The sequence below is a fragment of the Rattus rattus genome, chromosome 2 (assembly GCF_011064425.1).
Source record: "Rattus rattus isolate New Zealand chromosome 2, Rrattus_CSIRO_v1, whole genome shotgun sequence".
Taxonomy (NCBI): domain Eukaryota; kingdom Metazoa; phylum Chordata; class Mammalia; order Rodentia; family Muridae; genus Rattus; species Rattus rattus.
Genome location: NC_046155.1, coordinates 113,477,682 through 113,504,963, shown reverse-complemented (window position 1 = coordinate 113,504,963; position 27,282 = coordinate 113,477,682). Strand labels below are relative to the sequence as shown.

At 36.4% G+C, this 27,282-nt stretch overlaps 1 protein-coding gene and 1 pseudogene across 2 annotated transcripts in view; both read left to right on the top strand.

The window, feature by feature from the left end:
• The window catches only part of Grm5 (glutamate metabotropic receptor 5), a 532,992-nt gene that overhangs the window by 165,146 nt on the left and 340,564 nt on the right, over positions 1–27,282 (top strand). The gene's annotated exons all lie outside the window — the stretch shown is intronic.
• Positions 3,958–5,304, top strand: LOC116891868 (annotated as a pseudogene).

Genomic DNA, 27,282 nt, shown 5'->3' with positions numbered 1-27,282 from the left:
AATAATAAAGCTCATAAATATTGAAAACCACGTTCTTCCTCTAGAGAGAGAGGAGCCCATTCCTGTGATTTCAGTTGCCAAGAGACAAAGTTTAGTCCATTTAAATTAAGTTCAGTGATCTGACAAGTATCAATGTTACATAAAAGAGTCCCTCCCTCTTTGTAGTAGGAAATGGTCTATTTAAAACACATAGGTGTTTTATATGTACTTTTTTAAAAATAGAGGCAAATATTTGCAGTTTTGAAATGAAGATGCTTCCCTTCCTCCTCACCACCTCTTGTTAGCACTGTAGTTGTAAATTATGATGCCTTTCTCCTGACAAGACAATCCAAGAGGGCTTTATTTCAAGAAAATATCCGTTTCTCCTAACATGCCAAGGGCTTTCATCTTCCTCCTGGGATATTTGGCCGTGTACAAATACCAGGGAGAGAACTGGGAACGTGTCCAGAGGGAGACGAAGCTTCCTGAAAATCTCTATTACTTTCTTTTCTTAGACTATACCTTCCTTCCAAAGCAGTCAGTTAAGGTCATCCAGACCACCACTGGACAAAGGACTTTATTCAGAATGCTGTGAAGCTAACACTAAATAAGTAGTCTGTGCGGCAAAGTTTCACCCTTCCGAGAAGAAAATCTGTGCAAAGAAAGACTACGAGGAATTGTAAAGTAATTAGTCATACCACTTTTGTGTGAATGGGATATGTAAATAGTTTAAACTTGTATCTTAATTAAATGTAATACAATTGTTAGATGGTTTGCAAATACCTACAACGAAGGGAGACAGAAATCTTGATCTTAATACAGTGAGCAAATTTCTAATGCACACCCACAATACGTAAACAGCCATTCTAAGCAGTTTATCACCATGCACTCCTCATGGGGTAGCTCTTAAATTGAAGTCTTTCTACAGGCAGAATTGGCAATGGTAATAAAAGAGGAGGGCAAGGTTGATCCAAATATATTTTAATATGGCTATTTTACAAATTAAAATCAAGGCGAGATTTCTGGAGATATTGAAAAATTCTACCTACTGCCAAAAATGAGTATTAAAAATGACAGCAGGTATTTTAGAAAGAAATTACCAAATATATTCTATATGTGGTATTGCATAAAGGCATCTTTATGCAAGCAAATATTGGACACTGAGGCTATTTTGCTGTATGCATTCTAGGCCCTCCTACCAAGTTCATGTTAGTCCTCTTAGTTTCCTGGTACAGTTTGGCTTTAATGGCTTTATATATAAAACACAAAAAACCTAGGAAGCACAGATAAGAAAAAAATGTGATACTTGTCTTGAAACAGATTTAATTCCTTTGACATTATCCTATCTAACTAAAGATATTTTCTTTTCATTTTATGTATATGCATATAAAAAATGTAGACCAGGCATATATTTTGATACACACACACACACACACACACACACACACACACACACACACACACACACACACATATACACACACACACACATACACACACACACACACACATACACATACATATATATCAGAAAATGTACAATGGAAGTAAGCATGGATGGCAACATTGACTCATGGTAACATGAAATAGATGAAAAATAAACGTGCGAATCCACCTTTTCTCCAATCTCTGTCCCTTTCCCCAAGCACGCAACAGGATGGACTGCCCTTGCTTTTATTATTGTTAGCCATTGTGATGGGACTAAGATGAAACACGATGCAGTTTTAATTTATATTTCTTTGATGGCCAATGAGATTAAACCTTTTTAACCTGTTTAATGCAAGTTTGATTTTTTTCTTTTGAGAACTGTCCTGTTCGTGAACTGTTTGTTGAGCGGGCTGTTTGGTTTCTTGTTTAGTTTTATTCCCCAGGTCATACTTTAGGTATTAATCATTTGTAAGTTGTATAACTTCCAGAGAGTATAGGTAATTTACTCTCTAGGTTAGCTTCTTCCTTTTCGTGTAGAATCTTTTGAAATAACCCTGTTTGACAATTGTTGGCATTTTTCTTGAATAGTCTTACTATTTAAAAAATGCTGGACTGGGTGAACTGGCCAGAATGTGAGCACAGGACAGCTGGCTCATCTGTCATCTGGTATGGGCATCCCTGCCACCTGCAGCAGCCAAATAAACTGGCCCAGAAGGCATGAGAGCTGGGTCTGACTATCACCGGCTACAACACTCATTAGAGCAGCCTGTGCCTTCTGAGGATAGTAGAGCCATCACCTTCAAACATGGCTGCTTCCTTCTACAAACTAACCTTACCTTTCTTAGGGATTAAAGGTGTGTACTAAGTGAGTATTCTAGCTAGATCACATTGGAAACCAGTGTGTATCTGCATTCTACTGGATTATATAGACCTAGAAGTTCTTCGGATATGATCCCTTGCCACAGCAGACATGCCGCTGAATTAAAATTCCTCTGTAAATGGAATTGAGAAATAATGGATCCACTATAAATTAGTAATGTCATTGTTTAGATAAAGAGGAATTTGAACCTTTTAGCAACAGACTGAAATTTAGCTAAGGAACTCTGCAATAGAAACAGCTCCTCCCTGCATAAGTGGAGGGAGAGTTAGTTGCTCTCCTCCCCTTTCAATTAATTACATTTCAGCTTGGCACTAATTACTTTAATATGACCTAGAAACTCTCCTTATGCCATCAGCACTGAGGTATGAATCAAGTTCATACTGATCTCTAAAAACACGTCTTAAAACCCAGCAACAAATGTGCCTAGATACTGTCGTATATCCACAACATTATTTTAGAAAACATTGAGAGCAGAGCTTTGCAGGCTTTTGTACTCTACCTTTTCCTTTTTTTTTTTAGATGTCTCAATAGCTTTTGATATAAGCCTCACTATATTAAGATTTTAGCAAAATTAGTTAGTGGTAGTTATACCTAATGTTCTATTATAATTGTCAATTATTCAATCTTTGGGAAAATTTGAGAATTCCCTTATTTTGTAAAAGTTAATGACAAAACCATTATAAATCTTATTAAAGAAGCTTTAGTTGTCTTACTCATGTCTGAATAGCAAGACTCACTTGGATGATAATCACATAGGTATTTCATTTAGAACAATTTCATTTTTGAGCAATTTAATAAAGAACTTTTCCATCGTCTTTTATGTTTAATTTTGTCATGGTTCCCCAGACATTTTGTAATTTTTGTTCATTATTCTTGAGTAAAGAAAAATGTATACAACTATTGCTAAAAAAGGAAAAAATGTTATTCTTCAGTCTTATGTGGATAATAGGGATCTTTAATTGATCCGTTATTCATCTCCTGTTAGTAACAAACTGCTCAATTGCAGATGAAATATTGTTCTTTCTTGGAATTTAGCAGAGTGGGAGACTCCAATTGATAGACTATATGCTGAGGGCCGGAACCTCTACTCTCTGTTTCTATGTGTAAATGATATAATTTCTTTAATATTTTTCCTATTTTTTAAAACTTTTATTTCATTTTTGAGTCTCATGTTCTCTAACTGGACATGTAGACAAGGATAATGACCTAGAAATTATTTGAATTTATGACTTTGAATTTTCTGTCTGCATGTTGTGGTTGCTAAGATTAGAGGTTTGTAGCACTGTGCCTAGTTTATGCTGTGAACTCATAGCTACATGCTTGCTCTACCAATTGAGTCTATATGTCAGTACAACTTTACTTTGAGCAGTCTTTGCTGTTTCCCTGGCTTCTGTATGAGTTCTTGGCCTCTAGTGGTTTGTTTTCACTAAAGAGATAATCTCAAGTAATCCCTCTAAATTAATTTACCCAGATCTCTAGGCTTTTTAGTATCTTCTGGCTTACAGTTAATTTCTCACAGGCAGCCTTTTCAGCTAGGTGGTTTTGATTACTCACCTGAGGTACATTCTTAGCATTGTGAAGAATGCCGTATGCCTGATAGGTGTTGATTATTTTGTATTAATGTTTTTAGTAAGTGACATTCTGGAAGAACCCAGTTTGATGTTAAGAATGACTGTTACATTGTCAATGGATCTCATGAGGCGAATAAACTGCAGACATGTTGGATGGATTCATTAAAAATTTTGTCCTCTGTCCTGAGTGTGAGAATCCTGAAACAGATCTGCATGTCAATCCAAAGAAGCAAACAATAGGTAATTCTTGTAAAGCCTGTGGGTAACGAGGCATGCTTGACACACATCATAAATTCTATACTTTCATTCTCAAAAACCAACCTGAGAATAGTGACATTGGCACAAAAATGAAAGAAAAGGAATAGAAAAATAGAAAGGACAAGGAAAGGAAAATGTCTCTGTATCCACCAGCGAGACACCACTTCTACCACCAAATGAAATTAATCCTGCACATGCTGTGGAAGAAGAGGAAGATGATGATTGGGGTAGGATACAACTAAGGAAGCTCAAAGGCAGAGAATGGATGAAATCAGTAACCATGCAAAAGGTCTGACACTTAGCGATGATTTGGAAAGAACCATAGAAGAGCTGTTAGCATCCTGTTGGATTTTGTTAAGAAAAAGAAAGAAGAGGGCATTGTTGATTCATCTGATAAAGAAATTGTTGCTGAGGCAGAAAGTCTGGATGTAAAAGCCATGGGCCTCTTGTTTTGACAAAAGTTCTCTTTGATGAGAAGATAAGACAGCAAATCAAGAAATATAGCTGTCATTTTTTTAAGATTTTGTCATAACAACAAAAAGGCCCAGTGGTACCTTCTTCATGGTTTGGAATGTGTGGTAGCAATGCATCAAGCTCAGCTGATCTCCAGAACGACACATATCTTCAAGGAGATGTGTGATGCAGACCTTTTAGAAGAGATCATTATCAGTTGGTCAGAAAAGGCCTCTATGGTCAAATTATGTTGTAGCAGTATTTCAGATAAAGTTCATGTATCCAATTTGTTACTATTCCAACAGTTTTTTATAACAGGCCAATAGTTCCTATTACAAAGCCTTTTATAACAATATTATTCTTAGGTTTATACTTACATTTAAAGAATGACCTCGGTGTACTGAAAAAAAAGAAGAAAAAAGAAATAGAAAAAGCATCTAAGAAACATGTCTCAAAAGAACTTACCAAAGAGATTTGTGTCAAAGCAGAGCTATTTATTAAACGGTTGAAGGGAGTGGAGGAAGAATCTTCTGGTGGTGAGGAAGAATACGAAGATGAAAATATTGAGGTGGCATATTCGAAGACTACCAGTGTACTAAAAGATGCGGTCTGACAAGGATGATGACATTATTATTGACACCATTTAAAAGGATGGATGTAACTTAGCTTAACAGTGTAATGCTGCAGTTTTTTCTCCATTATCAGTCAGAAGTGCAACATGTATGTGCAAGATCTAAAGTGTCTTAGCATCATGCTGCACTTGATACTAAAAGCCATTACTGTGAGTGGTCTATAATTAAGCCCAATAAGATATCTACGGAGTCCATACATATCAGTGAGCAGTTGTAGTTTGCTTATTTATAACATGTTTCTTTCGGAAAAACTAGTGGTGAACACATTTGGATCACATTTATACAGTCATGAAAAAGTAAAGATTTGATTTTAATCATTCTTCAGACTTTGAGCTATAAATAGCTTATATTGAAGTAATTGGCTATTTTTAGGATGTTAACCATTTAATAACTGAGGCTTCTTAAGTTTGGTAGATTGTTAAGCACTGAAGACTTAAAGAATACAAACAATTATAATGACCTTACTCAACTATTAAGAAATGAAGTATTTTGAAAGTTATATCTCTAGTCCATTCAGACTGGCAACTGACAATTCTTGGCATGTAAAGAAATTTGATGATTTAATGACAGTGTGACATCCTCAGGAGGAGTAAAAATGACCATGTGCCCTATGGTTTCAGAGCAAAATTTTGAAACTTGGATTTGTGGTTTTTCATTTTGTGTCCACTCATCGCGAATTGTAGTCTATTGAGTCGTGTGCATTGCACATTGGATAAGCAAGGGAAGTAACAAATAAGTATTTTGTATGTATTTAGTGGTTGCTTTGTTCTGAGAGAAAAGCTTTGCAGTGTGATTAAATCATAAACTCTGATTCTATTTGGGAGAAACAGGAAAAATGGTTCACTTAATCTAAAACAGCATAGTTTTTCAACTTTTACCCTTAAATTATAATTTCAAGATGTTTAGACATATTGCATCTTGTGCTTGATGTGTTCTCCCTCCCTAATATTATGGTTTATTCTTTAATGCCTTTTAATTTGGATATGGTAGCTTGTACTTTAGATTTTGGTTGCTATCTTGCCAAAATAAGTTGTACTGTTTTTCAAGCTTGATCCCCTTCCTCAAGTGTCTAGTTTAAAGAGAAAGTTAAACTCAAAAAAGAGGAGAAATACATAGAGGGTATTGATAAATATAGGAAGCAGTTCAGCTATTAAGTGAAGCAAAAAAAAAAATTCCATTACATCCTAGAGAAACGTGAGAGAGAGAGAGACACAGACACAGACACAGACACAGACACAGACACAGACACAGACACAGACACAGACACAAAAAGCAGAGAGAAACAGAGGCAGAGGAAGATAGACAGAGACAGAGACACAGACATGGAAAAAGTGACAGAGATAGACAGGCAAGAGGATAAGAACCAGAATAGCTTCTTGACAAACAGAACATGACTTGATGTGTACTTACAGTGTAAACTTCTCAATGTTCTGATGTTGGTTCTGGTACTTTGAGTACATTTTGGAGATACCTGTTCCTCTGATCTTCACCAACATCCACAGTATTGAGAAATATTTATTTGTACCTGCTTGTCAACACCTCAGCTACTTCCATGTTGTTTATAATTTTTCTGGTCCCATCTCCAGACAATAAGTGAAATTAATATTGGAATAACAAGGGATTTATTGTTATTGATAGTCCATATTTCCGGTTCCTTTTCACAACCTATGCTTTGTGACAATGTTTTTCTCTTTCGAATGAAATTTTTTCACAGGTTCCCAAAAGTTAAGCTACATATAAATAAAAATAATTACTGTGTTTGAAATAATGGCAACAAATTCTGAGCTCTGGTGATGTACTCAATCCTCCTCTCCACCTCAGTTTCTAAGGAATACAGTGTGTCAACACCAACTCAGCTCAACTCCAGTTATACAAACAAAAAGTATGCTAGAGACCATTCACGGTTTATTCAGAATAAAGCCAAAAAATTGTAGGAGTATTGCCACAATAAAAACAAAATGTCTGTGAATTTGAGGATGCATAAAAAAACCCAGAGTCCACTTAGTATAAAACTCTACGGGAACAAGAATAAGTAGCTCATACCGTCCCTCTCCTGGTCTTATAACAAGGGTATTCCAGCAGTTAAGAGAAGGATTCCCTCTGGTATAAATCAATTTGCATTTATACTACTAAGTTGTATTTTTTTGTAATAGGAAAAAAATAAGCAAACACAAGATAGAAGAAGAAACTGAAGACGATAAAGGCACAGATCCATTTATACTAGGCAAATATAGTTGTGTTTATGTAAAGGATTACTCTTTTCCTACAGTTCTTTGGTGACAGCCAGATACACTTGAATCTAAAATGGGGTCTATCATACATTAGGCACCAGTGTTCTTTTATTGTTTTAGAATCTTTAAGGTGATTTTAATCATTTAACTTTCTTTAGGATCTGTTGAGTCACTTTGAAAACTTGAAAAATTAAGGAATGTCTGGGGGGAAAAGTTCTCATTAATTATACAAAGCTATATGCTTTTTTTGAAAAATAATGATAAACCATCTCTCTTTGAGAAACCATCCATTTTGTTAAAGTACATTTTCATATTGAAGATTAAATCTCTAAAGGTCAAAGGGACTTTGCATTTTTATTTCAATTCTATTGGATAGCTATCAAGAAAGGTAGAAAGGGGTTAGAAAGGTGTCTCAGAGGTCAAACACACTCACTGACTGTTCTCCCAGAGGTCCTAAGTTCCATTCCCAGAAACCACATGGTAGTTCACAACAATCTGTAATGAGATCTGGCCCCCTTGTCTGGCATGCAGGCATATATGAAGGTAGAACACTGTGTATAATAAATACACAATTCTAAAAACAAACAAACAAACAAAAAAGACACGTAGGAAGCTAGACATCTAAAATGCTTCTTGGATTTCAGGTTGTATGAGCTTTAATGACATGATGCACATCATTTCTGTGGGTGATCACTCCTTTGTATCTCTTTCTACTGATCTAGAAACAATTGGTTCTTTCTAGAACTATATTTGATGTGCTTCCGATGTTTTCTCATGTTTCTGCTTATAAACACATCAATTCAAACTGAGCAGGTGGTGACATTTCTCTTTGGCCAATCATTTGATAATTTTAGCTGTGTCTTTGAGGAATAATTTGAGTCTTTTGTCTTCTTCACTCCTTCACAGTCTCAGCACAAGGAACAGCGATTGAAACAACACCCACGGCTCTGAAAAAATATGTAGCTCTTATGTTTAGACAGTTGGGCAGTTCTACAAGAAATTATAGTTACTATATGACACAAAACGAACATTGCACTAAAGAAAGTAGACTAGAGATAAAAGGAAAAGTTATGTAAACTATTTAGAATGAGTTTATTGAGAGAGATAAAAAGGAAAACAGAAGATCAGTAGGACACCTGTAAATTAATAATTACTGGGCACATAGTTTCTGCTTGAGATAAATACAACTATGGAACTAAATGCAGTTACACAGCATTAAGAATGTGCACATTACCACTGACCATTAGCTGGAAGATTATTAAAATAGTAAATTTTAATACATATATTTATCACAATTTAAAAAGTAAGCGAAATATACTCATTCTCTTTAGACGAAAAAGCAAAGATAAACCCAAGGAAAAGGTTTTATTATCCTTAAATGAATACGATTACAATAACTGAGGTGCTCACTCCAGAATGTTGTGTACTAATACACAATAAAAATTCATTTCTATGTATGATGTCCATTTTGACTAAGCATGACTGAGAAACAACATGCCAAGATTCAAATGAAGAGACTTAAGAGTTCTAAAATGTGTCAGGCACATGAAAGACACAGAAGGATTTGGAGGGGGGAGAGAGAAACAAAAGGGGATAAAAAGAACACACTGGGCACAGAGATTAAAACATTCAGGGAGGGTCTTGTTTGTAGAAAAAGAATCATGTAATTTAAAGCAAATGGAAAAAAATCTAACCACAAAATTTAAATAAATATATATTGATTTTATGTTCACTGGGGGATTTAGCCACATGGCAATCTAAAAAAATAGAAAGAATTATGTGAATAGACCAGAGGACTTTTTTCTGTTTCTCAGACATCTTCTCTGTAAGAAGAGAGAGAAGAAGAAATGATGACATTGTTAATACATTCATTGTACGATGGATTTCACATTCCTGCTGTATTTTATGTGGTCAGTGAAATCTAGTATCAGCACAACTTTGTGTTGTACATCAATCACCTTTCTCATGATGCTTCCGAAGCATGTCTACCATTAGTCAATATTGTAAATGAGGAATCAAAGCTCCACTGTTTACTATTGGTTTTCTATAATTTACTGCTGCAAATGGTGGTTCTAAATAAGCAAGCTGGGCAAGAATATGTGCAATAAACTCAGCATCTCCACTCCACGCAGTTTTCATCAGGTCTTGCTGCCAAGTGTGAAATAAGTGGAAAGCATAAGGAATATGCACCCAAAGAGGGAAGGAGAGCAGGCTTCCCTGTGAGGTGGATGGAGCAAAAGCATATACAGATGGGTCACTTTACACTGGCAAATGTGCTCCACTCACTGTCTATTTGTAAACCTTATGAATCGGCTTAATATCTAATCCTTGGTGGGAATTTAGGTCAACTGAGTTATAAAATAATGTTCATAGAAAAACAATTGTGACTAATAAGGAATAGCTGTCAGTTGAAACATGAGAAAAGACTTGAGGACTTTGTAACAATATTCTTCCATAGTAAGTCATAAGGTACCATAGTAATTTGCAATAGGATAGAAAATCTGAAATTGAATTTGAGACCACTTTTCTTTAAAAAAGCTCAAAAAAAGGGGTTGGGGATTTGGCTCAGTGGTAGAGCGCTTGCCTAGGAAGCGCAAGGCCCTGGGTTCGGTCCCCAGCTCCTGAAAAAAAAAAAAAAAAGCTCAAAAAATATAGCAGAGAGGTAGCTCTGGAAGGAACTTGGATGAGATGAATATGAACAAATTACAATGTATTCAGTTATCAAAAATTCATAAAATATTACAAAAAACATTCTCTTTGTGTGTTGGGTAATCATTCTGAATTTTGAAGATGGTAATTTTCTTATCTGGCATTTGAGTGATACCTGACAAATCCATGGGCTGTGTGTGAAATATGTTGTACAGAAGAAAGAGGCAGCTATGTAAGACTATAAGATAGTTTGTAACACTACTGACCAAATTGAGGGTGCTCATTTTAATTCTTAATACTAGAAAATAGACTAATAGTTCTTTAAATATTATTTATTTTAAGATTATAATCATATCATTTTAAAACTATGATGAATCACGACTGCTATTTAAAAAATACACTGCCTTCCTAATAGAACTGCATCACAGAAAATAAAAATAGGCAAAAGAAAATAGAAAAGACTCCTTGAGAAGTATTTCAGTGAGAGTCGGAGAGGGATAAGGAAAGATATCAGTGGTGATAGAGATGACAACACATTCTATACAAATATCGAATTCTGACAATATATTTAAATGCTATACAAAATGAATTTCAAAATCCTCCAATTCAATCACTGGCTTTTAGAGACCCATGATTCCTATTGTAGTTATTACTCAAATGTCAAATAAGAAAACTACCATCTTTAAAATTCAGAATGATTGCCCAAGACACAGAGATAGTATTTTTATAATATTTTATGAATTCTTTGATACACAGAGAGTAGTAGATACCCTATGCAAATCACTATAAAGCGGGCAGTGCACAAGGGTACTGTCATTTGGCCAAAAAGTGTTATGAAAATATTAAAATAAAAATGAGGGTTCACACAAGGAATTCAGCACCATGATTTATAAATTTAAATGACCATTCTAGTTTAATACATGTTCTCGAAATTTAGGATGAGAACCATTTTATAATAATTTTCAACAATATTGTCATATTTCATTTTTATTTATTAATTTTATTAAATTTTTATGTGAATAACTTAAATGCATGCATGCACGTGTACCAAATACATTGTGCCTCAGAGGTCAGAAGAGGGCATTGTATTACCTTAAGAATAGAGTTATAGACAGTTGTAAGCCAAGAGCTAACCACTGATTCAACTCTTCAGCTACAATATTATTACTATCATCATTATCATTATTCATTGAGAGCATCATTATTCATGGTAAATATGTATTATAAAATATATACAAGAGAAAGAATGTACTTTTAAGTATACTGGGTCTGAGTACCTCTTTGGCCAAACTTGCTTCTATTATATTCTCAAATCATGTATATTTTCATATGCAGAGTTATTTAAATTCTTAATTGTCAATCTTCAGTTAACACACATTGAATTACAGACATGTTAAATCACATCATTACTAAGGAAAATCCATTAGATTTCCATATAAGTTTAGTTTAAAAGTTCTGGGTCTTCATGACTAAGTAATCATTTTTCTTTTGCCTTATAACTAATAAAACCAAATGATACATTATTTCAACTGTATAAATGAAAACATATAGTCAAATTAATGACTTTTTAAGTTAGGCAAACATATACTTAACATTTCTATCATATAACCTATCTATCATATATTTGTAATCTATGGCAGAGCAAATTAAGATTTTTATCTCTACATAACATCCTTTTTTTTTTCTTTTTCTTTTCTCTTTTTATTCTTCACTTTCTCCCTTTACTAGTCTATTGTTTCCAGCCTTGTTCTTGCTTACTATGGCCATGCATAATCTTTGGTGTACATTGGGCCAAAGTGTAAAAATAGTTGTTAAGAATTTAGGTCTGTAGTTGCACCTTGCCATGCATGTATTGACCAGTTGTAGCCTACAGGCTAACAGAGAAATGACTCCTACTTTACCAAAGACCTTATCCTCAGGCAAGCTGGGAAGAACTTACATAATCAACTTAATCTTCTAGTCAACTCAATGAGATAACTCTATTTATGTGTGAATGCTGACATGTGACACAGAAGAACCAAGTAATGTATCCAAAGTCTCATGTCTGAAAAATAAAATTACTCTAAGATGAATTCTAATACGTGATTCCAGGCCACTATTCTTGCTTGTTCACCAAAGTCATTGTCTTAGGTCACAAAGGTAGCTAATAGCACAGCTTGCAACTAGCAGCTGTATAATAAAAGTATTTATCCCTATGAATACTTGCAATTGATAATATCCCATGCTAACCTGACCAGGTAGAGAATTTTGAAAAAATTACCTGATATGTTAGTCCATTATACTGTCCTACGTAACATCCTGTTTTTGCAAAAAACTATAATTTTTAGTTGGATTAGTCTTGTATGACATCATATAGCTGATACATGGAAAAGCAGAGCTTTTTCTATATTTTCAACTCATATTGTTACAATCATTACACCCAAACTGGGTTTATGTCTATGTATAACATGTCAGCATTTATTTATTTATATTATTTTTTCTTTTTTTTTTACACTCCAGATTTTATTCCCTTCCTGGTTCACCCTCTGACTGTTCCATATCCCACATCTCCTCTCCGCCACCTCCCACCTGTCTCCATGAGCAGGTCTCCACCCCACTCACCCCACCAGACCTCTAACTCACTCCCTAGGGCCTCCAGTCCCTTGAGGGTTAGCATTTATTTATTTCTAAAGAAATTACCAATGCTTAATTTTCATCCTGCCTAGACATATATTATAGAAATAAAAACAAACAAAAATCATGTCTTTTAAGAGCACCTTTTATCCAAAATGGAAAGAAATAATTGTATAATGCCACTTTCACTTAAATAACCTATCTACAGTGAAATTAAATTTTTTTGACAGTAGCTCATGTTTTTCTGAAAGTATCCTTAACAGGTTAAAGAACCATATATATATATATATATATATATATATATATATATATATATATATATATATATATACACATATATATATATATTCTTTGTGTCTTCTTAGAAAAGTCATTCAATAGTTTCTCTTGTTTTAGCTAGTCAGTGTTGTGTTTTTTTTTTAATTGAAATGGATCATTATGACAATTTGAAACTACCTGATGTCAGATGCAGGGGTACCAGAAATTATGTGCTAGCGACCATATTATACTGCTTTTAAATTCTTTCTAGCTTTTCTGCTTACCTCGCTTTCAGAGACTACAAGAAAAATTGGGAAGTTTCTTAGTTACTGTTTTATTGCTGTGATAAGACACTATGACCAGTGCAACTTATAGAAGGAGTGTGTCTGTGGCTTACAGTTTCAGAGGGTATGACCCTCTGCCCATCATGGTATGAAGCATAGCAGCTGGTAGATATTCCTGGTGCTAAGGCAGTAGCTATGAGCTTTTCTTGATCCACAAGCAGAACATAGAGAGAGGCAATTTAAGACCTGTCTCCCTGGCATACCTCTTCCAACAAGACCGCAGCTCCTAATTCTTCCTAAATAGTTTTAACAACATCAGATTAAATATTCAAGTAAATGAGCCTATGGAGTCCATACCTGTTCCATATAATGTAAAAGTTTCTTCTGAGATTTAAGGTTTCAAATTGCAATCCATTGAAAAAAATCAGCCAATGATACATTTCTAACATACATTATCACAGAATATACAGTACTGTTCTAAAAGGGAAGAAAGGGTTCTTAGCGAAGAAACACAGTCCACAGCAAGACCAAAATCCTGAAAGACAAATTCCAAATCCTTTAACTCCACGCCAAAGGACTTAGATGACACCACTAGGCTGGCTGTGTTGTCTGTAACACATTTCTCTCTTGGAGCTGATCCCAATTCCTGCCTATGGTTCTCCTTGGCAGATATCCCAAGGCTCTGGTATGCCTAACATCTTGGGGTCTCCCCCACAATCCATGTTTCACTTTCACAGCTCCACACAATGACCTCTCGGGGCTTCCAGGCAGAGATCTCCTGCCGAATTCAGGACATGAGGAAGCATGTAAGCATGTCTCCTTAACCACAGAGGAGGTTTAAAGTCAGTCAGGTGGATGCTACCAAGTTCAGATACCTGCTTGAGATAGATCCTAGTTCTCTTTTTAAGGTTACATTTGCTAAAGCCTTGATGTGTAAATTACTCAGCCTTTTCCTTTCTACAAACTACAGCAATAGCTGGGTGGAGTATTGCCCTGAGGGTACAACTTTCTTCAACTCAAGGCTTGGCTCCACCATAAAATTTTCTGGTTCTCCCTTATTCCTCCAACTGTAAATTTTGTGCATCTTTTCCTCTAGCTTGCTATTTTTATTGTAGATCTGCATAAGAGTGATTATTAAAAAAACACATACCATAGATAATACTAGGCTGTTTTTTCTTTCTTTTTTTTCCAGCAAAGGGAAAATTATTTTATTATTTTATTGCACTGTGGTATTTCCAGCCCCATTGATTCATCTGTTTCCACATGATTTGCTTGTGAATAGGAGACAACCCATTTACTGTAGATTATCTGATTTTTTAGAAGCAACAATTCCTAAGTATTCACTTAATCTTATTTTATCAATTATTTTATTTATTTACATTTCAAATGTTCACCTTCTTGGTCTCCCCCTCTACAAACCCTCCAGCCCATCCCCCCTCCCCTTTACCTTCACCCACTCCTGCCTCATCCCTCTAGTATGCCCCTTCACTGTGGCAACAAGCCTCCACAAGACCAAGTACCTCCCCTCCCATTGATGCCAGATAAGGCAGTCTTCTGCTACATATGTAGCTGAAACCATGGACTGACACATGTATACTCCTTGGGTGTTGGTTTATTCTCTGGGACCTGTTTCATTTAGTTGATACCGTTTTTCTTTCTATGCAATTGCAGTCCCGTTCAGCTCCTTCAGCTCTTCGCTAACTCTTCAATTGGGGTCCCTGGGCTCAGTCCAATAATTGGTTCTGAGTATCTGCATTTGTACTACTCAGGCGCTGGCAGAGCCTCTCAAAGGACAGCTATACCTGGCTCTTGTCTGCGTGCACTTCTTGGCATTAGCAATAATGTCGGGGTTTGGTGTCTGCATATGGGATGGATTCCAAGGTCAGACAGTCTCTAGATGGCCTTTCCTTCAGTCTCTGCTCCATTTTTTTGTCCCTGTCTGTTTCCACTAGACAGGAACAATTCTGGGTTAAAGATTTTGAGATAGGTGGATGGCCACATCACTCAAGTGGGGGTCATGTCTATCTACTGGAGGTGGTCTCTTCAGGTTCTATCTCTCCACTGTTGGGTATTTCAGCTAATGCCATTCCCATTGGGTCCTGGGAACGTCTCACTTCTCTGGCATCTGAAACTTTCTAGTGCTCACCCCTTCCACTCCAGTTCTCCATCCACCACACCTCAATTCAATTTTCTGGTCCTCTGTACTTCTCTCTCTCTCCTCCAACACCTGATCCTGTCTACCCTTTCCCCCCACCTCTCTCCTCTCTAACCCAGGTGCTTTCCCCCCTTTGTCTCCCATGATTATTTTCTCCCACTTCTAAGTAGTATAGAAATATCCACACTTTGGCCTTCATTCTTGTTAAGCCTCATATGGTCTGTGAGCTGTATTGTGGGCATTCTGAGCTTCGGGGATAATATCCACTTATCAGTGAATACATACCACGTATGTCCTTTTGGATCTGGATTACCTCACCTGAGATGTTATTTTCTAGTCCTATCCATTTGCTTTCAAAATTTATGAAGTCTTCGTTTTTAACAGCTGAATAGTATTCCATTGTGTAAATGTACCAAGTTTTCTGTATCCATTCTTCTGTTGAGGGACATCTGGGTTGTTTCCAGCTTCTGGCAATGATAAAGCTGCTATGAACATAGTGGAGCATATGTCCTTGTTATATGCTGGGAGCATCTTTTAGGTACATGCCCAGGAGTGGTATATAGCTGGGTCTTCAGGTAGAACTATTTCTAATTTTCTGAGGAATGCTTATGGTCATTTGATCTTTGATAAAGAATCTAAAACCATGTAGTGGAAAAAAACAAAGCATTTTCAGAAATGGTGGTAGTCTAAATAGTGGTCTGCATCTAGAAGAATGCAGATTAATCTATTTTTATCTCATTGTACAAAGCTCAAGTCCAAGTGGATCAAGGACCTCCACTTAAAACCAGATACACTGAATTTAATAGAAGAAAAAGTGGAAATTGCCTTGAACACATCTGCACAGGGAAAAATTTCCTGAATAGAACACCAATGACTCAGGCTCTAAGATAAACAATTGACAAATGGGAACTTGGGAAACTTAAAAGCTTCTAGAAGTGCATGCTGACAGGAACAAGATATAGATGTCTCCTGGGATACACAACCAGAGCATGTCAAATACAGAGGTGAATGTTAGCAGCAAAACATTGAACTGAAAACAGGACCCAGTTGGAGGAATTAGTGAAAGGACTGAAAGAGCTGAAGGGGCTTGCGACCCCATAAGAACAACAATCCCAACAAACCAGAACTCCCAGGGACTAAACCACTACCCAAAGACTGTACATGACTGACCCATGGCTCCAGCTGCATATGTAGCAGAGGATGGACTTGTTGCACACCAAAGGAAGAAGAATCCCTTGGTCCTCTCAAGGTTGGACTTCCAGTGTAAGGAAATATCGGGGGGGGGTTTTGAAAGGGGGTGGATGGGGAGGAGAATACCCTTATAGAAGAAGGCAAGGGGCATGGGATAGGGGGGTTATGTCTTGGGAAACCTGGAAAGGGAATAACATTTGCAATGTAAATAAAAAAATACAATAAAAAATACTACACACACACACACACACACACACACCTAAATATTCTTAAATACATGAATAAAGTCTAATCACTGTGTTACCTGTATGTATTATTTTCATGGTTCACCATTTAGTATTGCATAAACAATTTTTGTGCTCTTCTCTGGGAAAGACTATTTTCCTCAGTCTCAGCATCCTTTAGTTGACTTGAGGTTTTTGCATAAGACTGAGGCCTCATGTGTTTACCCTCATCCACTTAAGCTTATCTATTGCTGTTGGGATGCCCATCTCCTGTATGCAGGCACGTTGGGTCAGTCTTTATTGGGTGCATCTTCTCACATTGCGAAGAGACACAATTTCATAGAGCCAACCCCCCTCCACAATGTTCTCTTTGCCTAAAAGAGGGTTATTATTTTTCATTGTTGTTTTCGTTTTGCTTTGTTTGTTTGATTAGCAAATAATAAGTTAACTGAAACTAGACTCAAAAAAAAATAAAAAGAAAAGAAAAGAAATGACTTTACAATCAGGAACTGGCTCTATGGTTACAGGTCTTCTCCAAATCTAGTGATGACAATGATGTCACCCATAGAGGACAAGGACCTGCACATCTGTTGCCATGGCAATCTCTATACATTCCTAGCGCCCACCTTTACCTGCCTATGATTATGGCATACAGGGCTATCATGGGGGTCCTGCATCTTCTCCAACACAGGCCTCGGTCACTAGGGGAGGCAGAATGTGGGAAGTTGACCCAGTTTACCCTATGTTGCTGCTGGGTGAGTGGTGGGCTGTAGGGCAGCCAGGCAGGACAGAGTTGGAACTAGCTTGAGGGTCCCAGGGCCTGCAAGCTAGGGAATGGGAGGAGGCCAGGGAATGGAGTTCTCAAGCTCTTGGGCATGCAGACACAGCTCGAAGCTATGGGATTGATGAGAATGGAGTGGGGTCCACAGGCTAGATCTAGCCGGGCAGAAGTGCAGGACTCTGGCTGGTCCCATGGTAGTGGGGAAGTCCTTGGCTTGCCAGTTGTAGGCTTGAACTTTGTAGCAGCCACACCTGGGAGCACAGAGAGACCTTCTATGGGAAAACAGACAGCAGCTCTGTATTTAAAGGCCTTGTTTGTGGCTCTCCACAGCAGATCCCGATGAAAAGAGACAGTCTGTGCTTTTAACGCATTTATTGCCATAGAGGAAAGTCAATGAGTAAAACTGTATTAGACCTCTCGCGGTGGACCTGAGATTAAATACCTTTTACAGAAAGGATTGTCTGGGAAGGGAAGTTCATTGGCTAAGCCTCCAGACTTTTAGGTACCTCCTTATAGTGGAGATCTGTCTTGAGTGTATGTGACTTCAGGTCATTCCCTCTACCTGTGGAGGGGCTTGGAGTGTTGCCCTTATGTGATCGATGGCCACAAATCTGTGGAAGGTTTTGGCTAGTGACAGGCCTGGTTTCCCAGGAGTCAGGCAAAACACCTACCTTTTTTTAGGGTCATTGGGGTTTCAAGCCCTAGTTCAACCTGGGACCAGGCTGCATTTCAGGTCCCACAATTTCACAGACCAAGTAAAAGGCAGACCCCTCTTGACCTTTGCTTGCTTTCCCTCTTTGTCTTTGTCACCCCTCTTTGTCCTTTTCTCCACAAAACAAACAAACAAACAAACACCTCTTTCCAGTGGAACTTTACTGTCCTGGTATAATCTGTCCAGAGAAGCTGCAACTCCTAACACAACACATTGCCAATAGGACAAATTGGCAACCTATAGATTGGGAAAAGTCTTTACTAACCCTGCATCAGATAGAGGGCTAACATCCCAAATATACAAAGAACTCAAGAAATTAGACTCCAGAGAATCAAATAACCCAATTAAAAATAGGGTACAGAGTTAATCAAGGAATTCTCAAGGGAGGAATCTAAAATGACGGAGAAGTACCTAAAGAAATGTTCAACATCCTTAGTTGCCAGGGAAATGCAATTCAAAAACCCTGAGATTCCACATTACACCAATCAGAATGGCTAAGATCAAAAACTCAGGTGACAGCAAGTGTTAGTTAGGATGTGGAGAAAGAGGAACACTCTTCCATTGCTGGTGGGATTGCAAGCTGGTACAACCACTAGCTTATCTTAAAATCTTCTCTGACAATGAAAGTAGTCTCAGATTGTTCAATTAGCCTCAGGCATATATTTAGAAAGCAGCCATATTATTTGCCAAAACTCCACAAGAACAGTCTCTAACCTAGTTGCAAATAGTGCTTCTCCCTGTATAAATTCTTGAGTTGGGAGTCAATAGTGCACATTACTCTCTGCACATTCTCACATGCTCCTACCAGGATGTCTCCCATTAAACCTAACTAACGAATCTAACCACTTTCTTAGTCCAAATTCTCAGAGTCTTCCATAGTCTTCAACAATACAAAACAAATAAAATGAGTATAGTCAGGCTTGTCATAGCAATAGGTCATTCCTTCTTGGTGTCAACTTCTGTCTCCGTGACTTTTCTCTGTCTTTAATAAGATACCATGACCAAAGTGACTATTAAAAGAAAGACATTTTTAGATGCTTACATGTTCTGAAGGTTAGGATCCATGAGCATCAGGGTGGGGAGCATGGCAGCATGCATGCAAATAGGCATGGCACAGGGAAAGTAGCTTAGTGCTAATATATTAATATATGAGCAAGAGGCCAAGAAAGTAAACTGGGAATGACATGGACTTCTTGAAACCTCTAACCCTGCCCTTAATAACAAACATTCTCCAACAAAAATCACACCTCCTAATTCTTCGTGATGGGTTCAACTAACAGGGATCAAGCCTTCAAATATACAAGCCCATCACAGGGACTAACAATGTGTTCAGATCTGTAGTCCAAACTCCTAGCCATGGGCCTAGCATATAATATATATTAATAATTTTTAAATTAATATTTTCACTTATTTTAATAATTATTTAATCACCAGTATATGCATAACTGAGCAAAGCACTATATACATAGATTGCTTTTAGATAATTCACAAAAATTTGGTTATGATACTGACATATTTGTGAGTCTAAGATAATTTTTTTTAGATATTTTGATGTTGTTTCTTGTTTTGCTTTTATTTTTGTTGTTTCTCAAACAGGGTCTTACTGTGTAATCTTGGTTGACCTGAAACTCACTATGAAAAGTAAACTCTTCTTAAACTAGGTGAAATTTTATCATTTTTCTATGATGGTATGAGAAAGTGGCTGAGGTAAGATTTGACTCTAGTTATTTGGGGCGCCACAGTTCTTCCACATTAACATATAACATTCTTATACAAGATGTGGGAGAAAAACTGGATCATACAAACATCTCTGGTTTGGGCAGTTTATACTTTTATTAGAGAAAAGGAAAACAGCACTAAACAGTAAGAGGGGATGAGGGAGGGGGCGGTCACAAATGACATGGAGAATTTACCCTTTGCTTAAAAAGTCATAGAAAGTCATTGGGTACTGAGGAACACTCCCAGAAATGAAGATTTTTCTACAAAGACTTTGAGAGTTGTAGTAGAATAAAACATGTCACATTATTGAAGTCCTTTTGCTTGTTTGCATAGGAGGCAGGGTAACAGAATTGAATCATTTGGCTTTTTAGCCCTAAGTTGGAGAAGCATTCAAAAGAGGCGGCTGCAAAAAATGTTAAGTAATTAAAAATAATGCACCCAGAAGAGATAAAAAGAAAATATCAGAGGCTATGGGAAAATTTTCATTGAGAGCAATCAAGTAAATGATCAGTTTTCAAAGGCCAAGGAGAAGATGGGCCTTCCTCCTAATTAGTAAACAGGGGAATATTACTGAAAAATTAATGTGAAGACTTGGTGGCAAACTTCCCTGGCATTTCTAGGGCTTATTTACAAGTGTGCATATTCATGGAAGGGAATAGCCTGGATCCCCAGTTTCCCATAGCTACCATGTGTAGTCACTACTTCACTGATTACGACATATCCTTGAGATAACAGATTATGAAACTTGGTGACCTCAAAGTATTTTAATGCCTAAGGTATTAAAATAAAAAAAGAAATAGGTTGCATGTCTTTTTCTTTTTAAAGTTCTCAAATGTAAACAAAGAAATAGATCCATTTATAAATTGTTAGGGGACTAGGTGAACTGTGCATCTGCAGACTACAATGGCAAAAGTCACATAATTAATACCAGCTATTATTTTGATATTTATTATCTATCATATGTTATATATTTTCCCAGTAAGACACTAACTAGGAAAAACCTAGATTAACATCACACATGAGGCTCATAAATTGTTTTACCTCCCAGCAGCAGGACTATTTTTTCTGTGACCAACATCATCAAATTCCGTTAACTCAGTTTGCTTTTCATGGACCAGTCCTTGGATCTCTGAAAAGCTTATAGACCTGCCTCATCTTAAATAAATTTTTGGGCCAAGATTGAAGTCATTCTAGGAATGATTACAAGGTAAGACCTTGTGTCTAGTAAAGTGGTTCTAGCACCAACATTAACTCCAAAAACTACCCTGCATCAGTCAGGGTCAGGTATACTCTGGCCTGCTGGACAGAAGCTGAATGTCTTTTAATTATATTCGGAATGTATACTTTGCAACTATCTTTTACGTTGCCCTCTTCAGAATGGTGGTTTTGGTTTAATCAGCTCTGTGTCACCTTTCATAATGCAGAAAGTGATTAACACAAATGGTGAACCAGAAAACTTAGTTCATTAGGTACTTTGCTACAGTTATTAAATGTATAGTAGAAGTTTCTGTAACGATAGTTAAGTAATATTAATATGACTAGAATGGCTGCAGATGACCAAGATACTTTGGAGTATATAGGGCTATCTGCATTAACACCTGCCTAGATTATTTCATGCTATACATGGTAAGATAACCACTCACTTTATCCATTCAGGTTTAAGCAGTATTGTGTTGCATTTTGCCAAACTGATTCGTGAGGTATTGTTTGTCTTCCCCAACTCCACATGAAGTGACTTCACACTGGAAAGTTGAAATTGAAGCCCCTGTATTGATGCTGTGAAAAAACTAGAAATGAGGCAAATCAAGTTTTCTGTGATAGAATGCCACATATCCTGTAAACTTTCTTTATGTTGGTTTAATTAGACGTTGTGAAGGTTGGTTCTGTGAGTAGGTTAAACTCAAAGTTCAGCAAAGTGACAAAAAAAAATAAATCTTTACAGAACTAGGAAAAATACTGTCACTAAAAATGCAAGTAAATTTATCCAGGTGATAAAATGGTTTCTTTGCTGTATTCTTGCTTTAGTTTTTCCAGGCAAAGACATGCACAATTCAGGTGTTCAGATTTTTCTGTGAAATGTAAAGCTGCAATTATTTTATATACACAGGAAAGAATGAGCTCATTTCTTCTTTATTTTGACTTATATTCAAGATTGTAAATGATTATTATGGGCTATTCAGTATTATTGATAATTAGTTCAGTCTCCTAAATAAAGCATGGGTTTAGAACTTCAAGTCCTTATAATAAATCAATCTTAAACTGGAAGTCAGTCCATTTCCTGTATAATCACTTGAGAGTGGGCATATTCAATCATATGAATATGTTTTAAAATTCTATTAGAATACTCGTCCTAGATCTTTTTCTTATAAATAGTGAATGCACTAGATTTTTTTCCTTCCAATGACATAAAAGTGAAGGAAAGGAGTTTTAACTGCAAAATTTAAATCTGTTCTGTATCTTCATCATCTCTGAGAGAGTGAGAAAAAATAATAATGATTAATGAATGTCTGCATTGAAACTGGCATTTTTATTGATAGGATTTCTCTCACACAATCCCAGGTAGAAATTTTGAGTCTTGAAGAGAAAAGTCTTAAATCAAGAGGAAGGACAGTGAATTACATGAGAAGTTACTTTAAAAGCAAAAGTCCATCTCCAGTAGATAGACAGGGCCTCAAAAGGAGGGTTTGTGATACCAACACACAGTCAAATTTTCTGACCCATAATTCTTCCTGTTTAAAAGAACAGCAAGGACAAAAATGGAGAAGAGACTAGGGGAAAGGCAGTCCAGTGACTGGCCCAACTAGGGATCCATCTCATAGGGAGACACTACAGCCTGACACTACCACTGATGCATGGAATGCTTACACATGAGAGCCTAGCATGGCTGACCTCTGAGAGGTCCAACCAGTAGCAGACTAAGATAGAAGCAAATACTTGCACTCAACTATTCCACTGAATTCTGGGAACTATATGGTAGAATTAGGGGAAGGGTTGAAGATGTTGAAGAAGAGGGTGACCCCATAGAAAGATTAGCATTATCAGCCAACCTGGACCCCTAGGAGTCAGACACTGACTATACAACCAGGCAACATACATGAGCTGGTCTAAGGCCCCTGACACATATACAGCAGAGGACTTCTCTGTCTGGCCTTAGTAGAAGAAGACAGCCTAATCCTCGACTGACTTTAAGCTCCAAGGAGGTGGGAGGCCTGGGAGTGGAGAAGAATCCTTTTAGAGGCAGGGGAGAGGAAGAATGGGATCAGGAACTGTGGAAGGAGGACCAGGAGAGGGGTAATGGCTGGACTTTAAATAAATTAATAATAATAATAATAATAATAATAATAATAACCACAAAAGCAAATGTCTTGAAAAATGCAGTAGATACCATTAGAGTTTTTACCAATCCAAATTTACAGAGCTGTGAAAAGAGGCTAAATATCAGAAACAGGTAATTAGCAATCTGTTAAGAATAATAATGTCAGTATAGGGTCTCAAAAGATAGTCCAATGGGTAATGCATCTATGAGGGAAGTAGGAGGACACTGGCTCAGATCCATGCACTCAGATAAATAAATGTTGGGTGAGGGTGACAGCTCACCTCTCTTCCAACTTCTCTGTAGTTAGAGATAGGCTATCTCTGGAGCAATATAGGAAGCTAGACTAGATGATTCAGTAAACTTTGAGTATAAGTGACAGACCTTACCTTAATATAAAAGTGAGAGCTATTGAAGAATATATTTAACATAAACCTCTGGCATTCACACACAAACACACAGACACACAGACACACATAAAAACACACGTGTGCCCCCCCAAATATATACACAGACAAAAGGACAACACAAAAAGTCATACATATCTTGTAATTTACTTTGTATACTTCCTAAACTGACTCACTAAAATAAATTAATATTTAATGTGGATTTTTATTGTAAGGTTTAGGCATTTTCATCCATCCATTCCTTTATCCATTAATCATTCTAGTCCATGAAAAACTAATACTGAGTAAATTAACTTATATTTTGGTCATCCAAAATTACTACAATATTCGCTGATGCAGAATGTGTTTAAAGCAGATACATAATGGTACTGCAGCTCACAAGTAGTCCAGAATGTTCCCTTTTTACACAAACACCAAGGACATAGAAATACTAGGAGAATAAAAATGAATATATATATTTGAACATCTGCCATATACCAGCTGTTGCTCAAACTGGTTTTCTATAGATGGTTGCTTTTTGCTTTCTCGATTAAACATTAGAAGCTGTTACTTCTGCTTCATAGATGAAGAAATCATCAGTTTGTTATTGTTTGGAATTCCTCCCTATATTTTGAGGCCCCAGATCTCAGTTCAAGAGAATTTAGTTTTGCTTGAAAATAAGATCTTTAAAGATTCATAAGTTTGAAATTAAGTTACTAATATATGTCATAATTCAATGACTGATATCACTAAGGGTAGAAACTTGGAAAATGCAAGGAACATTCGACAACCCATTTCATAAATACATAAAAACGTTTCAAGGATAAGCAATTTGCAGAGCATAAGGTTAAGCTATTTACTACAGCTAATAATGTAATATGAACAATTTGAAATGTGGAAATATAATTGAGTAAAGGCCAAAATAGAGCTAGAAAATTATAAAAACATATACACGAGACAATGTTGGTGATATTGAAGGCTTAGTTTCCAAACACTGCACGAAGCCATGTTTCACACTGAAGCTAGTCACACAGTTTTTTTTTCTTTTGTTTCCATGCTCATACAAAATTGGTGCTTACTCTGAACAGTCACACAAGAAGTGTACAATAGCATATATATGAAAATAAACTAAAACTAGAAAATGTTTTGCAGCTAAGCAATGACAGTCATCACATCGGACTTCAGTGCATCACAGTCCTTTAACAAGAAGAGACTTGATGCTGAATGCCCTCCCTCACCAGGGTCATGGTTGCTGACTATTGGGGAGGCTACGGAATGTCATAAAACAAACCCAAATAGTTTGCCACACAGGTCAACTCTCTCATAAAAGATTTCTCTGTAGCTTACAACACTGTTTGTTGGCAATTTTGCCTTAAATATTTTCTTAAAAATTGGAGTCAATATTCTCAAGTCTGCTCCTGCTTTTTTAATTGTGTAGTCTTATACATTATTTGTTGTAATTTTAACAATGTCCCTATCATCTTCACTTGGAGTAGGTTTCATCTCAAGCAATTGTTTCTTTGCTTTTCAGAAACATGAGAGTCCTTATTTTTTTAAAGTTCTCTGAAGTTTCAACAATTTAATCACATCATTGGTCTCTACTTCCAGGTCTCTTACATTTCACACACTTTTCTCACTGATGTGTTGAACCTCTCAAAATCATCAATGAGGTTACAATACACTTCTTCTGCACTTCTGTTAATGTGGATACTTTGACCACCATCAGTGTGTTACAAATGTTCTCAATAAAATTCCAAAAAGGAATCATTTCCACTTTTGTTTATTTAATCTGGAATCTTCACCAGGATTGTACTTTTTTTTTCCTTTTTTTTTATTATTAACTTGAGTATTTCTTATATACATTTCGAATGTTATTCCCTTTCCCGGTTTCCGGGCAAACATCCCCCTCCCCCCTCCCCTTCCTTATGGGTGTTCCCCTCCCACCCCTCCCCCCATTGCTGCTTTTAAAAGAATTTCTTTAGCAGAAACACTTGAAGTCCAATTACACATAACCCAATGGCTGCAAAATAAGTAGTGCATTATAAGCATGCAAACATTAACTATTTGAATCTCATCAGATCTTTGAACAGTCAATAGTTTTGCTATAGAGCCATTGTACTTTGAACAGAATCTTATTTTTTCTGAGCACTTGGTCTCAACAGTGGTTTAAAATATTTATCATAGCACTTTGTAAACAGATGTGTAGCTTTGCTTTTCCATTGTCAGACGTCATAATAACAGATTTACTTTAATTGCAAATTGGTTCTCAATTTTTTTAGGTGGAAAGGTGGGCACTGGTTTCATTTAATAACCCCAGTTGTATTAGGCCTTCCATATACAATACAGCTAGCCTGGGCTTTGTAGATGTGAATCTAGACACATTGGTTTCTCCTCTCTAGGTAGTTAGTCTTAGAAGACATCTTGGAATGTAGGACTGTTAATGAAGATAAAAAAAATCAATCCTGTAGCATAGCTATTTCCATCAATCATGCTCAATCTTAGACAGGCAGATAGCTTGTTTCAACTTCTTTGTCAGCACTCACTTCTTCATCTTGTGCTTTCATTATATGGAAATGAAATCTTCAAGAATTAGCTTTAAGCCATATGAATCATTCTACGACATGTTTAAACTTTTGTTCTGTAACTCCTAAGCTTCTTTAAAGATTTCATAGACTTGAAGACTAAGGGACTCATTGTGGATTAAGTACAAGTTTAAAGGAATGTATGGGAAATTTGATCTTCCATCTAAATCACTAAAATTTCTTCTATATCAGCTATAAGGTTGTTTTGTTTTCTTACCACTGGTAATGGAATAGAGTGGTAATATTAATTCCATTAAGAGATAGAAGTCTTCTCTTTATTTATTTTTTTGTATTTTTTCTTTTTATTCACTGTTCCAAGAGATCTTTGTCTCAATTTCAGTGTGCTTACCTCAATATGGTAACCACTTTCTGGATTTAAAATGAAATACATTTATCTCTCTCACTTGACTGCTTTGAGGACAGGTATAGTTATTAACTGAATTAATTTCACTGCTGTTTTATCTCAGTGAAAAAAATAACACCTCAAAGGAGGAAGATGAGAAAACTGTTGATCAGTGGACAATTAGAACACAAATATTTAGTAAACTGAGTTCATAACTTTTGTAAATTGTATCAGTCCCAGTAAAGAACAATGATCATTATTCACATTCACACAGAATTATGAAGAAAATGTTTGGTATGTTGTGAGAATAACCAACTTGCAATATAGACATTAAATGAGCACAGACTGTTTGAAAAAAATAGTACTTAAATTCCCAATGAGCACCAGTTTTTCATCAACCTTTCTTTTGTAAATAATGAAATTTTGTAAAGTCCAAGAAAATAAAACATTACAAAATGAAGTATGCTTGCAATAAGCATCAAGCCATCTGGTTGATAGGGAATTGAATGACAACTGTAGTTTTTAAATCCTTAGAAATCTACTAAATCCTTCTATTAGCAAGTACAAAATATAGAATCTTCCTGTGATTGTGAAATCCAACGATCTAATACAAGACAGAATTCATTCTATTTATAAATGT